Here is a 16,176-nt window from a genome sequence, read left to right as displayed (position 1 = left end):
ACAACTTCAGGAGCTCAAGACAATGAGGACCTGTGCGTTGGGGCTGCCCCAGAAACACCAAGACATCATCCTCATAATGGCCAATCCCACCACCTCTAACTGTCAATAAGTGGGTCCCTGCGGAGGAGGCAGGTCAGCAGCTCGATGGCTAGGGCTAACAGTAAGGGGAGAGGGAGCATCCCTGATGTGTCGCCCACCTGATTGTAAAGGGATCTGATAGAATACCATTAACCTGCGCCTGCGCCGAAGGTTGGTACTACAAAAGATGGACCATGCTCCTGAATTTCGGGCCAAAGCCCATTCGCACCAGGACCTCCTCCAGGAAGTTCCAAGCCAAGGTATCTGAAGCGTTGCAAAAATCTAGCAGGAGGAGTGCCAACCCACCCTTCAGTCTATCTGCCTGCAAAAGTGCCACCTGGACCCTTCGGAGACATTGACGCCTGCTTCTGCCTGGCATGAAGCCGCACTGATCAGGATGAACCAGATAAGGCAGTGTGCATACCAACTGGGCAGCCAGAACCTTTGGGCATATCTTAATATCTGCATTAATTAACAAGATAGGCTGGTAGGATGATCATTGATCCCGGGACAGGTCGTCTTTAGGTATGACCACGATCGTGGTGCAGTCAGGACCTAGGGCGAAGGAGCCACAGCGAGGTGCCTCCTCATAGACATTGACCAGGCGAGACACCAGGTGTGACCGGAATCGCTTGCAGTATTCGACAGGGTACCTATCAGGACCTGCGGTTTTCCTGGATTGAAGAGCAGAGATGGTCTCTCCAACCTCTTTCTCTGTCAAAGGTAGGTCCAATTCTGCTGCCAAGGGCGACCGAAGAGAGGGCAGCGGAATGTCTCCCTGAATGGGGTTTTCTTATTCGGCCATGGGCTGGGAGACTCTGGCATAGAGGTCCTCCTAATAGGAGGCAAACGTGTGCAATTGCCAGCAGGTCCTCCGGTGTGGCTCCCATCCGATCCCTGATGAGGGGCACAACCCGGGCCAAGACATCACGAGTCGTCAGACAATACAGCAGTTTTCCGGCCTTATCGCCCAGCTCATATACTCTTTGGTCTAGGCCTGCCAATATTGTCGAGCGTCCGCAAGGGACACCTTCCGCAGCAGAAGCTCCAACTGTCTCCTAGACTCCTTCCCCTCAGGCTGTCTGGCACGATGCTCCAAATCTGCCATTTCGACCACCAGCTCGGTTATCCGCCATGCCTGCTGGGCTTCTTGCTGCCGGACATACCCGTTAATGATGCTCCTCAAGGAGGGTTTGCTAGCCTCCCAGAGGGTTTCAGGGTCCCAGGTACTGGATGGACACCACAGGGCAGAGTAGGCGTCTCTCCAGAGACTCCAGGGGCTGGCAGAGAGAAGTCGTTTCTGTCCCTGAGACTTCAAACAACAGACGGCAAGCTCTAAATCAAGCCCTTGGGGAGTTCTTCTCAAGATGGAAGGCACACAAAGTCGAGTCTTTGCCCTCTTATTCTGGCAGAAGCAGCAAATGCAGGATAGCTCCACAAAGCACAGTCACAGGCAGGGCAGCTCTTCTTCCTCTGCTCTTCAGCTCTTCTCCAGGCAGAGGTTCCTCTTGTTTCCAGAAGTGTTCTAAAGTCTGTGGTTTTGGGTGCCCTTCTTATACCCAATTTCTCCTTTGAAGTAGGCCTACTTCAAAGCAAAGTCTCTCTTGAATGTGAAATCCTGATTTGCCCAGGCCAGGCCCCAGAGACTCACCAGGGGGTTGGAGACTGCATTGAGTGAGGGCAGACACAGCCCTTTCAAGTGTGAGTGACCACTCCTCCCCTCCCTCCTAGCACAGGTGGCTCATCAGGAAATGCAGACTACACCCCAGCTCCCTTTGTGTCACTGTCTAGTGTGAGGTGCAACCAGCCCAACTGTCAAACTGACCCAGACAGGGAATCCACAAACAGGCAGAGTCACAGAAATGGTATAAGCAAGAAAATGCTCACTTTCTAAAAGTGGCATTTACAAACGCACAATCTTAAAATCACCTTTACTAAAAGATGCATTTTTAAACTGTGAGCTCAGAGACACCAAACTCCACATGTCTATCTGCTCCCAAAGGGAATCTACACTTTAATCATATTTAAAGGTAGCCCCCTTGTTAACCTATGAGAGGGACAGGCCTTGCAAAAACTAATTTAGCAATATTGCACTGTCAGGACATATAAAACACATTACTATATGTCCTACATTAACCATACACTGCACCCTGCCCTGGGGGCTACCTAGGACCTACCTTAGGGGTGTCTTACAAGTAAGAAAAAGGAAGATTTAGGCCTGGCAAGTGGGTACACTTACCAATTCGAATTTATAGTTAAAACTGCACAAACAGACACTGGAATGGCAGGTCTGAGACATGATTACAGAGCTACTAATGTGGGTGGCACAACCAGTGCTGCAGGCCCACTAGTAGCATTTGATTTACAGACCCTGGGCACCTCTAGTGCACTTTACTAGGGACTTACTAGTAAATAAAATATGCCAATCATGGATAAACCAATTACTTACAATTTACACAGAGAGCATATGCACTTTAGCACTGGTTAGCAGTGGTAAAGTGCTCAGTGTTCAAACGCCAACAGCAACAGGTCAGAACAAATAGGAGGCAGGAGGTAAAAAAATTGGGGATGACCCTCCATAAGCAAAAAAGTCCAATAGACCTTTACTATTAAGCTAAAATAAGACAATTCTAGCCTCTCGGGCTACTGCCTGTCCCTGGCCCGGCATCCAGCCGCTACCAGGTGTTCTGAGCTGGGTCCCAGTCTCTGGGGAACCTCCCCCTCAGGCCTGATCAATCCAAGGGAATCAGCCTGTCCTCTGCTGATGCAAACAGGGCAGGGATGGCCACCAGTGCAGCGTCCAATGGTGTATCTGTCTGCAGCATGAGCACCGACGAGGGCTCAGAGTGTCTTTTCCGCTCCCCAACTGCTGATCGCGACCTCCAGGAGCGGGAGCGCTTCCTCTATAATCGGGCCAGGAGGGGGGCTCCACCCAGGGATTCACCACCTTCCCTTGGTCCCCCCTGTGCCGGAGGCCGCAGGATGTGTTTTTTAGGCAGCCCACTCCCAGGCCTGCTCTGGGGATTAAAAAAATGTATTGGATTGGAAGATTAATTTTAAGCGAGCAGGAAAGAGTAGCATGTAACGAAGGTTCAGCGCACATAGTTTCTGTTTGACAGCCTTGAAGGACCTGCGCTTTTGCTGCACTGCCCTGGAGTAGTCTGGAAAACCCACGATTTTGGAATTCTGATACCGGAGGCATCTTCTGTGCGCTTATGCAATTCCGTCCTCGAGGAAGTGAATTTCGAAACCTGGTGCTTGAGGATGGAAACCTCATCCTCTGTTGTAAAAATGCACTTGTCTGCCTCGGAGACTCTCCCTGTAACCCCTGCAGGTCTTGCCAGATCCGTGAAAGGTCAATATGGAGTTCGTCAACCTTGTGCTCTATGGTTTCATGTGAAACCTGAATTGCTTTAAGGATGGTGCCAAGGTCTGGCTGTGATGCCGTGGGCCCCGGGCCTGGGAGATCGACCAGCCGCTTTGCTCACGCCATCCAACGAAGGAGTGGTGACTGTGTATTGATCCATCGTTGTCTAGGCCTGCGTGTGCGGCAATGGACTATTCCAGCCCATGGCTAGGCCGACTGGCCCCACAGGGCCACAGGTGTTGAAGATAGCCCTCACCTGCCCATTTCAGGAGGTTTCAGCCCGGCCCAGAGGACCGCCGTCAGTCACCCACTCCGCAACTCAGCGGCAGCCTCAGTGGTTCTATGCATCCCGTCGCACTCGGTTGGTGGAAAGAGCCCCCAGGATTCCAGGCCCCTCAGGCCGCCGTCCAATGGGCAGTTTGGGCCCAAACAAACGAAACCAGGGGTGGGGGGAAGCAGGGCCACTCCTCAGGCACGATTGGTGTCCAGGGTTTCCCCCTGCCACCGGGGGTCAATCTCCGAGCCTCTCACAGCTACCAATGCCGACCTTTGGGCCTGTCTATCCCGCGTCCAAGGGGCTTCAGTCCATGGGGCCCAGGAGGTCTCCCTGCCTCAGTCTGCTCCTTCGTTGCTCCGGCGGGCCCCCCATGAAAAGCCGGGCACCCCTTCAGTATCCTCATCCACCGCACCAGTCGTGGGGGGCCCGTCTCCTCCTGCACATTTCATTCAGCTGCCCCCACCTACCCTCCAGGTCATCCTTGCCACGTTGTCCTCTCTTTCCCCCCCTGTCCTCAAGGGCGTCCACCGCTGCCTCCTCACAGGCCAGCCCCTGGGCCTCCCATGAAGCAGTCACAAGCCAAGGCAGACACCGCCACCGCACCACTCCTTCACTTTCGCTGTTTTTCCTGTGGCGGGTGGCTCCACTCCCTCCTTCCCACCACCCCTGGGTGAGCAGCTGTCCAAAAACCAGGAGGGAGGGGTACCCTAGGCCCCCACAGGATCGAGTTCCAGGGCTGCCGAGACTCGAGCAAGCCCTATGCGGCGCCCGCCATCTTAGGGTCAGGGGCCTCCACGGCAGGCGCGTCATACCCGTTCTGCTTTTCTGTTCCTCTGCAGTGGCCGGCTCTACCCATCGTCTGGCCTCTCCCGCAGGCCCCAGGACCATTGGGACTGCTCTGTCAGGTAGGGTTTGGGAGGATGGCTGGTGGGCCGCGGAGCTCTGTTAAAACGCGGTCCCCATGTGGGCCTGCGTAGCCACTCCCCTCTGTCACCCTTTTATCATTGCACTCTTCCAGCCTCCCTTCTATCTTTACATTCACACTTCCAGGTGTTCATCCATCCATGTATCAAGCAACCCACATTCTTTCAGCCTTTCATCATTCCAGCCATTCTTTCTTTCACCCACCCATATTAATGTTGTTTTACACTTCATCCATCAGTCGTTTTACGGTTGCATCCATCTTTTTATACTTTTGCACTTCCTTCATGTTATAGGGGCATATTCTACAGTCCGTAGCGCCACATTAATGTAATTGTTTTACGCTAATGTGGCCTAACGAGACCAAAATCACTGTTCCAGATTTACAAAGTGGTGCAATGCATGTATTGTGCCACTTTGTAATCCTTTGCGCTACATTATGCCTGCGCCAGACATAATGTATGCGGAGGGTCGGTTCCCCCGTTAGGGCACCCATAAAAATGGCATAAAGAAGTCTAACAGATTTATTTGCGTCATTTATTTTATCACTTTTAACACCTGCTCAGAGCAGGCGCTAAAAGGAGGCACCTCATTGATTACAATGGGCCTCAATGTGCTTTGCAGGATTAGCATCAACATTTTTGACACTAATCCTGCAAAGCTCCGGACTACCGTCAAGAAATCTGACGCTAGTCCCCTAACTACCGCCATGGTGCACTGTATTTTAAATATTGCACACACATGGTGGCGTTAGGGAGGCGCTAAGGCGTGCAAGAAAAGTGGCGCTGCACTGTGTGCAGCAGCACTTAACTTAAATAAGCCCCATAGTTTCTTTCTACTTTTTGCTCTTCCTTCCATCCCTCTCTCTCCCTCTCTCAGCAGCAGAGTATAGTGGGCCATAGAAATGGGCTGCGATGGGTTGCTATTTGAATGAAAAAAATACCAAAATAAACAGGGTTAAGTGGCCCCCATAGCCAAATAGAAACTACACCCCTGCACCTGTTTCTCTCTTGTCACCTTTTTTGGCCTTCTTTACTATGATTGGCTTCACATTCGTAACCACTTTGCTAATTTTCCGTTTCTTTGGTTTTTAAGAGCCTTTGCAGTGCTGTAGACAGAAAAGGCTCATTAATAATTATAAATGTCAACACCACTCCCGTGTAAGCTGTGAAAACAGGGGGCGGGGGACTGAGAGGGGGAGTTCACAACAAAGGGTGCATATATCATACATGAATAGTAAACTCGTATAAATATGTAATTTAATGTAGGATTGTTTTTTAATTAGTTGATAGTTTGTGTTTTAACAATGGTAAGGGTTTTTTAAAGTTCAAGCACTGATAATATTTAGCAGTGGTTTGGATTTTGAAGGTTTGGTTTCAGGGAAGGATCGTAATGGGGTAGTAAGGAGTTTTTAGAATTCAAGGATGGGTAGTGCTAAGGTGAAGTAGGGGGGTTTCTTTAAGGTTCATGAATGGGTAGTGTTTAGTGGAAGTAAGGAGTTCAAGCATGGATAGTATTTAAGTGTTACAGAGAGTTATAGGGAGTGTTAGGGGTTCAGGGATGGATAGTGTTTAGGCATAGTGGCAGTATAGGGTTCACAGATGGCTAGTTTAAGGGACAGTAAGGATATTATTAGGGTTGAGGATGTAAAATGTTTTTGGGTAGTGTTTAGGTAGTGTTTAAGGACAGTAGGGTGTTTTAGAGTCAGGGATGGGTAGTGTTGAATCGTTATGAGGAATCTTTAGAGTTTAGGGTGGTATGAGGGCTAAACCCACTATTTAAACAGTAATTTTGTAAAATATCTATCTATCTATCTATCTATCTATCTATCTATCTATCTATCTATCTATCTATCTATCTATCTATCTATCTATCTATCTCTCATTGCCCCTATCCCAGTTACCCTATTAATATCTTCATCCTCAGTGTTTTGATCATGATACTGTGTACCCATGATATTTTATATAGATACCATGATGGAAAACCATAACACCAGTTGACAAATAACTTCTCTGCATGCAGCTAATCAGTATAACATAATGCATAATGTTGTAAAACATGCAATTAACTGCCAAAATTACAACCAATAACTGTGAATGTTATGGAATACCTGCTACCTGCCCTTAAAGTGCTTCAGCGCCTTAACGCAGGTAGTAAGCACTATGTAATTCCACAATACAAGACATTGGCCCTCATTACAACCCTGGTGGTCGGTGTTAAAGCAACGGTAATACCGCCAACAGGCCGGCGGAAAAAAAATGGAATCACGACCATGGCGGAAACCGCTAGCACAGACAGCCACTTTAACACTCCGACTGCCACGGCGGTAGAAACAAACACCACGGCGGAAACCACCAACAGACAGGCGGAAGACAATGTACCGCCCACTGTATTACAAGGCACCAATCCGCCACTTTTTCCAGGGCGGTACCAACACCATCAAAAGCACGGCGGAAACAGGACTTGGAATGGGAACCACTCACCTCTTGACACCCTACGAGGAACCAGGATGCCACGGAGCCCGAGTTACAGGTGCTACAAATGTTGGTTTACCTCCTCTTCTACCAGGAGCAGCAAAGACAGCGGCAACGGCCACAGTGAGTACTGCACCTAGCACACAAGGGAGGGGGGAGAAAAAGAGAGTGACACACACATGCAACACACAACACCCACACACCCACCCTCACCCACAACACCGTACATACAAATACATGCATCAACATTACAAATACACCCGGTAACCCTCTGGAAGAACGCAAGGACAAAAGGAAATGATTGTAACAAGTGTAATCATTGAAAATTTATGGAAACAGGTCTGTAACAGATCATTATATACTGTACAAATATGTACAGCAACTATACAAGTCTGGATAGTGTTCCAATCATTGTCCGTGGACCAGTGGTCCCAAAATGCATGGGCGAAGCCCACAACTGATACCTGCCTCTAAATGGAAAGAACACTGCTGGGGCATCAGGTCGAAAATAATCTGGCACCTCAGGGGGAAGGGGAGGGGGGGGCACCTCAGCCGGATGAAGGGACAATGCCACTGCTCCACGAGGGGTCTCCATGCCCACAGATGGTCTTGGGGAGTGCAAAGCCACCGTCTCTCTAGTGGATGCTTTTCCCCACTGGTTCTGGAGGGGGCTTAGTGCCCAGAGTCCTTCATCCTGCCAAGGACTGGGGTAGTGGATGCTGTTCTCCAATGGTTCTGGAGGAGGCATGGTGCCCAGGGTGCTTCATCCTGCCAAGGACTGGGGTAGTGGATGCTGTTCTCCACTGGTTCTGGAGGGGGCTTGGTGCCCAGAGTGCTTCATCCTGCCAAGGACTGGGGTAGTGGATGCTGTTCTCCACTGGTTCTGTAGGGGGCATGGTGCCCAGAGTGCTTCATTCTGCCAAGGACTTGGGTAGTGGATGCTGTTCTCCACTGGTTCTGGAGGGGGCTTGGTGCCCAGAGTGCTTATTCCTGCTAAGGACTGGGGTAGTGGATCCTGTTCTCCACTGGTTCTGGAGGGGGCATGGTACCTAGAGTGCTGCACCTGGGGTGTGACAGTTCCCATTCCCTCACCTGGGTGTGTGTGCCACTAGATTTCCTGGAACAGGTAGCATGATTCTCCATGGAGTCAGAGACACACTCCACCCTGCTGCGACTTTGCCTGCCAACTGCTGGTACTAACAGTGCTGGTTGTGGTGCCTCATGTAGCCTGTGAAGGGTCCTTGGACGGCTGCCCACTGGGAATGTTGTCCAAGTCGGCTGTGGTGGCACTGTCTGTGCACGTCGCGGGGCAGGTGGCAGTGGTTGCAGCGGTGTCTGTGGCGGAGATGCGGGCGGTGGTGCATGTGTCTGCACCTGTTGAGGGAGACAGCAAGATGTCTCCTGCAGCCTCGGACAGCTGCCCACTGGGGATGATGCTGGGGACTGTTGCTGAGGCAGCAGACGTGCAGGTGGTGGTGCAGGTGGCGGTGGGTGTGGTGGTGTCCACCGCCATACAGGTTGCTGTTCTGTTAGGCAGAAGGGGTGACACCAGTCCCTCAGCCAGAGGCTCCGTGCCCTGAGCTGACTTCCTTTTAGCCTTGTGTCCCTTCCCCACCTTGGAAGTCTCTGCTGGGACCTTGGCACTGTCCCCTTTTGCCTTGGAGGAGGCCTTGCTGGGTGGTTGGTGCTGCTTTTCCCTACGGCATTTGGGCCCCTTCTTCACCTTGGCAGGTGGCGGAATAGGGTGATCCTTGGCCTCGTAAGGTGGCACACTGGCAGCCCTGATGGGTGCCACCCACAATGTTACTGGACTTGCAGGGACCACAGTGCTCGAGGATTTGGTGGTTGAGGTGCTGGGCTGGGATCTGGACATCCTGGCCCTAGGGGAAGGACGGGGGGAAGTGCAGGTAAGAGGTCAATTTTAGCCAGGAAAAGATTTTTAGACACACTGGGATGGGAAGATGGAGGGGGTTTGGGAGTGGAGGAAGAGGTAGTGGTTGTAGGAGGTGTATGTCTGCTAAGTTTGGGTGAAGGTGCATGGGCTGGAGGCTTTTGTGTGGTGGATGGCTGTTGAGCGGGTGTGTGCCTTCGTTTGTGTACTTTGGGAGGAGGGCTCACAGACACACTGGGAGAGGACACAGGGAAGGTGTAAATGGTAGTGGGGGTGGTGATTGCACGTGAGCGGTGTGTGGTGATGGGCGTGCTGGTGATGGAGGTAGTGGCTGAGGATGTAGTTCATGCAGGTGTGAGTAGAGATGAGACTGGGATGGAGGAGGAGGACGTGGAGGAGGGGGACACAGTGGAGGCAGTGGATGTTGGTGTGTCTGCATGGGGATGGTGCTTGTGTGAGTGCCTGTGGGATGTGTGGTGCTTATGTTTGCCATGTCCACTCTTGTGTGTTGATGAGTGTGCATGCTGGTCTGATGGTGTGCTTGGGATAGGCTGAGGTACAGGGGATTTGGTCTGGTTAGTGGAAGTTGGAGGGGAGAGGCTGGACACAGGGACAATGGCTGCCATCAGTGCTGAGGCCAGAGCCTGAAATGCTCTCTGTTGGGCTGCCACGCCAGAATGAATGCCCTCTAGGTATGCATTTGTTTGCTGCAAATGCCTCTTGACACCCTGGATGGCATTCAAAATGGTTGATTGCCCAACAGTGAGGGATCTCAGGAGGTAAATAGCCTCCTCACTGAGGGCAGCAGGACTGACTGGGGCAGGGCCTGAGGTGCCTGGGGCGAAGGAAATGCCCAACCTCCTGGGTGAGCGGGCACGGGAAACACGCTGAGGGGCTGCTGGGAAGGCGGTTCTGGTAGGGGGTGGTGGCGGCTGTACCTGTTGATGCGGTGGGCACAGAGGTGCCTGCCCCCGCAAGGGAGCTCCCATCAGAGGAGGAGTTGCTGTCGCTGGTGTCTCCTCCTGTCCTAGTCGTGGAGCTCCCCTCGCTCTCCATCCCACTGGTGACTTCAGACTCTGTAAATTCACCCTCCAGGGCCATGTGGGTTGCAGCTCCCACCTGCTCGTGTGCCAATGCTCCTCCGCCAGATGATGCTAATGCACAGAAGGACAGGGTGACAAAACAAAAAGGGGAGGAAAGACAGAAGAGTCACATGGTCAATGCCTGCAACACCACTACCGTTGGCTGACACAGGGAGCAGCACTATGCACTAGCCCATGCACTAACAGTTCAGGGGAAAAGCACATGCCCATGGGGGACTCTGCCTAGACCCATTTGATGCACAGCTGGAACCCACAGGAGCCTGACTAGGTGTAGCGGGCCGCTACCACTTTTGGGTTTGGAGTGCCACTGAGCCCACCAAACAATGGATCTGCCTTGGCACGTCTGCCCGGGCCTAGGGGAACCCACAGCCCACTTCACCCACCCAGAAACCTCATAAAGCACGCAGAGTCAGCTGAATGAGACTGTACTCACCCCCTTGTGGCTGCTGTGATGCCCTCAAGCGCCCATCCAACTCCCGATATGCCACCGCCAGGATCCGGTACCTCATGGGAGTCATGGTGCGATGGGCACCCCTTCCACATAGGGAGGCCAACCCCAGCTGGGCCTCCGCCGTCTTCTTGATCCAGCGGCGCAGGTCCTCCCATCTTTTGCGGCAGTGGGTGCTCCGTCTATGGTAGACCCCCAGGGTCCGCACTTCCTTGGCGATGGCACGCCAAATACCCTTCTTCTGGTGGGCGCTGACCTAGAGGAAAAGTGAAGTAAGAATGGATGTTACTCCCCCGTCCGGTTCTTCTTACTCATTGGCCACAAACCTCCCACCCCGGCCCAGAAAAACATACATTCACCATCCTCACATGCTGGCCTCTGCCCCCCATATCTCCCATCCACGCCACTCCATACATTCATGTGCCATGCATCATGCTCACAGTGTACTCACCTGTTTGTCTGGAGGACAGTAGAGTAGCGTGTACTGGGGGAGGACCCCAGCCATCAGCTTGCCAACTCCTCCGCGGTGAAGGCAGGGGCCCTTTCCCCAGACACTGTAGCCATTGTCGCTTCCAGACTCAGGTCACAGCAGCACTTGCAGTGTAGGTCCTCTCCTGCTGAAGGTCAAGTATCAAGTGAGTGAACAGATAGAAAATGGCAGTCACGTCCGCATACATCGTCATTGGCTCCTGGAACCCTTAGGGCCCAATGATAACCAATGCTGATTAGCGCCGCGGTCTTCGACCGCCTACCGCGAAGCTGCACAACGCCATCGCAGTTACCTCATTGTTCCTCCTTACAGGTCAGGCAGCCGCCATTTCAGGGGGGCACATGGTAGGGCAACTAACGGAGTCACAGCACTTTTGGCCAGCAATACGGACAGACAGCGCCACATACTGACTACATCATGATTGTTCTAAACACCCTTGTGAAACCTATGTGGTGTATGACCCTCTACTCACCTTCTCCTCCATAGGGCATTTCCACTGGGGCAGGTGATGAGATGGAGTCATCCTCTGGTATACAGACCCCTGGTGGACCTGTCGACAATGGAAGACAGACACATCATTATCACCTACAGACTTGATCGTGCCACAATCCATGAACTGTGTGACCAGTTGGAGCCAGACCTAATGTCAGCTATCCGCCATCCCACAGGAATCCCCCCTCTAGTGCAGGTCCTGTCAGTACTCCATTTCCTGGCCAGTGGGTCCTTTCAAACAACAGTGGCCATGGCATCAGGGATGTCACAGCCAATGCTCTCTAATGTGTTGTCCAGAGTGTTGTCTGCCCTGCTGAAACACATGCGCAGCTACATCGTTTTCCCTCAGGTGGAGGATTTGCCCACAGTGAAAGGTGACTTCTATGCCCTGGGACATATCCCCAACATCATTGGTGCCACTCATGGTACACATGTGGCATTTGTCCCACCCCGCAGGAATGAACAGGTGTACAGAAACCGCAAAAGCTACCATTCGATGAATGTGCAGATGGTGTGTTTGGCAGACCAGTACATCTCCCATGTGAATGCCAAGTATCCTGGCTCAGTGCATGACGCTTACATTTTGAGGAATAGCAGCATCCCTTATGTGATGGGGCAACTCCAGAGGCACCGTGTGTGGTTAATAGATGAGCCCAAGATCCCAACACAGTTGACATAGGTGTCTGGGTATGGGAGAATCCCTAAGGGTTGGGGGATGTCTAACAGTTGTCCCTCGATATTTGCAGGTGACTCTGGTTACCCCAACCAGTCATGGCTACTGACCCCAATGAGGAATCCCAGGACAAGGGCAGAGGAACGCTACAATGAGGCACATGGGCAAACTAGGAGGATAATAGAGCGCACCTTCGGCCTCATGAAGGCCAGATTCCGGTGCCTCCATCTGACAGGTGGCTCCCTATACTACTCACCGAAGAAGGTGAGCCAGATTATCGTGGCATGCTGTATGTTGCACAACCTGGCTTTGCGATGCCAGGTGCCTTTTCTGCAGGAGGATGGGCCTGATGTTGGTCTTGTGGCAGCTGTGGAGCCTATGGACAGTGAAGAAGAGGAGGCAGAAGAAGAAGATATAGACAACCGAAACAACATCATCATACAATAATTCTAGTGAGACACAGGTAAGAGACTGGCACTGCTCCTCTCAAATCATACTACTGTTGGACATTGCCTAAATCTGCCTTTTTACCTCTGTGTATATGGATCCTGACATGTCACTTTGGCTTTCCATTTAGGTCACACTTTCTGGCTTCTGCTATGTTCACTGATGCCCAACAACTGTCGAACATTGGTATGTGAACATGAACATTGACATTGCTATATTTCTGAGAGGTTGCAATTACACATTTGTGAAAGTACAGACTGACTCCAGATTGATTTGTGATTCAAGGGTGTTTATTTCTGTGCTAATAAGTGGAGGGTGCTGTGCAATGGGCTGGGGTGATGGTGGAGGAATGTCCGTGGTAGAGTCCAGTCTCTTGGTATCACAGGTGCATTGGCCAAGGGGGCATAGGAAGTGGAGTAATGGCAGTTCAAAGTTGTCAGGGTGACAAAGTGGGACGAAAGGGTGACAATCAGGAGAGTGTTATTTCCTGGCGGGGGTCTTGGCAATGTTCCCTGCATAGTTCCTGGATCTCAGGGACTGTTTGCGGGCTGGTTCTCCTTCTACAGGGGTGGGGTGCTGGTGGCCTGTTGGTCCTGTGGCGGGACCTCCTCTCCACTAGCGCCGGCGGAGGTGGAGGGCTGTTCATCGTTCAGGCTAGTGTCAGGGGCCCGTTTGTGTGCCACTGTGTCCCTCATGGTGTTGGCCATGTCTGCCAGCACCCCTGCAATGGTGACCAGGGTGGTGTTGATGGACTTCAAGTCCTCCCTGATCCCCAGGTACTGTTCCTCCTGCAGCCGCTGGGTCTCCTGAAACTTGGCCAGTACCGTGCCCATGGTCTCCTGGGAATGATGGTATGCTCCCATGATTTTTGAGAGTGCCTCGTGGAGAGTGGGTTCCCTGGGCCTGTCCTCCCCCTGTCGCATAGCAGTCTTCCCAGTTTCCCTGTTATCCTGTGCCTCTGTCCCCTGAACCGTGTGCCCACTGCCACTGACCCCAGGTCCCTGATTGTCTTGGGTTGGTGGGTTTGCCTGGGGTCCCTGTAGTGGTGGACACACTGTTGATTGAGGTGTCCTGGGGACAGAGGGATGGGCCCGCTGGGTGAGTGCTGTGGTGGTGTTTCCTGAGGGGGGAGGTTCAGTGGCGGTTTGTGACTATTGCAGGGGAACCGAATGTCCAGAGGTCCCTGATGGGCCGGACTGGTCATCTTGATTCAGGCGTGCAGAGCTGCTGTCATCACTGTGGGCCTTTTCTGTGGGGGGATTGGATATGTCTGGCACCTCCTGTCCGATGAGGTTGGGTATGGGTCCTGTTGGGGTGTAAATGCATAGTTATTGTATCTGTGTGTGCCATCTTGTGCAATGGGTGAGTTACCCTCTACTCCTGTGCTTGCATTAATGTGTTTGCCCTTGTGTGATTAGTGATTTTGGGGTCTGGGTGGGTATCTGTACTGGACATGCTTTGGTGATGGGGGTCCATGCATGCAGGGCTTGGTATTGGGATGGGTGGGTTGTGATGGTGGGGCATATGTGAGGTGTTGGAGTGATGGGGGTGAGGGGGGTATGTGATGGCATGCAGGTGGGGTGGGGGATGTAGTAGTAAAGTTTGACGTACCAGGGTCCAGTCCTCCTGCTACTCCTGCAAGGCCCTCAGGATGCATGATTGCCAAGACTTGCTCCTCCCATGTTGTTAGTTGTGGGGGAGGAGGTGGGGGTCAACCGCCAGTCCTCTGTACTGCTACCTGGTGTCTGGATACCATGGAATGCACCTTCCCTGTAGGTCCTTCCACCTCTTCCTGATGTCATCCCGTGTTCTGGGGTGCTGTCCCACTGCGTTGATCCTGTCAACGATTCTCCGCCATAGCTCCATCTTCCTAGCAATGGAGGTCTGCTGCACCTGTGATCTGAAAAGCTGTGGCTCTACCCGGATGATTTCCTCCACCATGACCCTGAGCTCCTCCTCAGAAAACCTGGGGTGTCTTTGAGGTGCCATAATGTGGTGTGAGTGATGTGTGAGGTGGTGTTTGTTGTGCTGTGTGATGTGTTGTGTTGGTGTGTGTTCTTTGAGGTATGTCGATGTTGTATGAGTGATGGTGTTGTGTGCCTGTGGATGCTGGTGTTGTATTTGCTATTCTCTCTCTCTGTGCGTCTTCAAAAAAATGTTGTTGTAAGGGGTTGTGGGTAATGTGGGTGTGTGTTTTGTAGTGTTGTGGGTGTGGTGTGTGTATGTGTATCAGGTGTGTGTATTTGGAATTGTCCAATGTTGTTGTGTTTTGTAAATGTGTGTGTATTTTGAGCACTGCGGTGTGTACCGCCAATGGATTACCGTGGTTGAAAGACTGCAGCATTGATTCGTGGGTCGTGATAGTGTGGGTGTATTACTGTTGGTGTGACGGTGTAGGTTTTGGTATCGCCAGTTTATCACTGACCTTTGGTGTGGCGGACTTGTGCGGGTGTCTGTATTGTGGCGGATTACAAGATGTGGGTTGTAATACCTGTAGCTGATTTCTGCAGCGGCCACAGTATGTTGGCGGCCTTCAGCACGGCGGTAAGCGGGATTTACCTCCAGTGTTGTAATGAGGGGCATTGTCTTGCTGACATGCAAACTGTCAGCCCTTGTCTGACCAAAGTACAGATATGAATGAATGGAGCTCTAGCTCAAATCTTATAGACTGAAGTGGAAGTCAGGCAGGACTCATGACCTTTATCTGTTTTATTCAGTGCAGTTGAAAAGTCCCTAAAACCGCAAGAGTTCCCCGCTTATCTCCTGCTGTGGGTTAATCACTCTGGTGCCCCATGCCTACGCCTCTGCCCTAAAAGACAGAACCAGATTCCCCTAGTCTGCAGTTTGACTATTGTCCCACTAACACTCCCAGGTAAATCTGCATATTGATAAGTAGTTGCACTTTGGTGATATATGCCCTGCTCCCACCAGCATCACCATAGACCCAGACCGCAGACCCTGAACCAATGTAACCCTATCTCTACAGAAGACACCCAGAAACTCATGAACTACTTCCATTCAGGGGCACCCTCAGACCCGTGCCCTCATCACATCTTCAACCTGGCCAGCGCCACCATCGCACCAGAGCTCTGCCCGACTATCAACCGTTCCATTGAAACCGCCACCTTCCCATCTGACTGGAATCACGGAGTGATCAACCCGCTCCTAAAGAAACCCTCAGCCGACCTAAGGGAGATGAAAAACCACAGACCCATCTCCCTTCTTCACCTCCCAGCCAAGGTCACAGAAAAGGCCATCAACATGCAACTGACGGAGTTCCTCGATTCAAAGCACATCCTAGACCCCTCACAGTCTGGTTTCAGGAGCAACCACTGCACCAAGATAGCCCTCCTCGCAGCCACTGACAACATCCGCGCCATACTGGACCACGGAAACATGACCGCCCTCAACCTCTCCACCACATTCGACACAGTCTCCCACTCTAGCGTTTGCACCAGACTCCACGATGCCGGAATCTGCGGCAAAGCACTGGAATGGATTGGTTCCTTCTTGAC

This window comes from Pleurodeles waltl, chromosome 11 (assembly GCF_031143425.1).
Source record: "Pleurodeles waltl isolate 20211129_DDA chromosome 11, aPleWal1.hap1.20221129, whole genome shotgun sequence".
In the NCBI taxonomy this organism is placed as follows: Eukaryota; Metazoa; Chordata; class Amphibia; order Caudata; family Salamandridae; genus Pleurodeles; species Pleurodeles waltl.
This window is presented reverse-complemented; position numbering follows the sequence as displayed.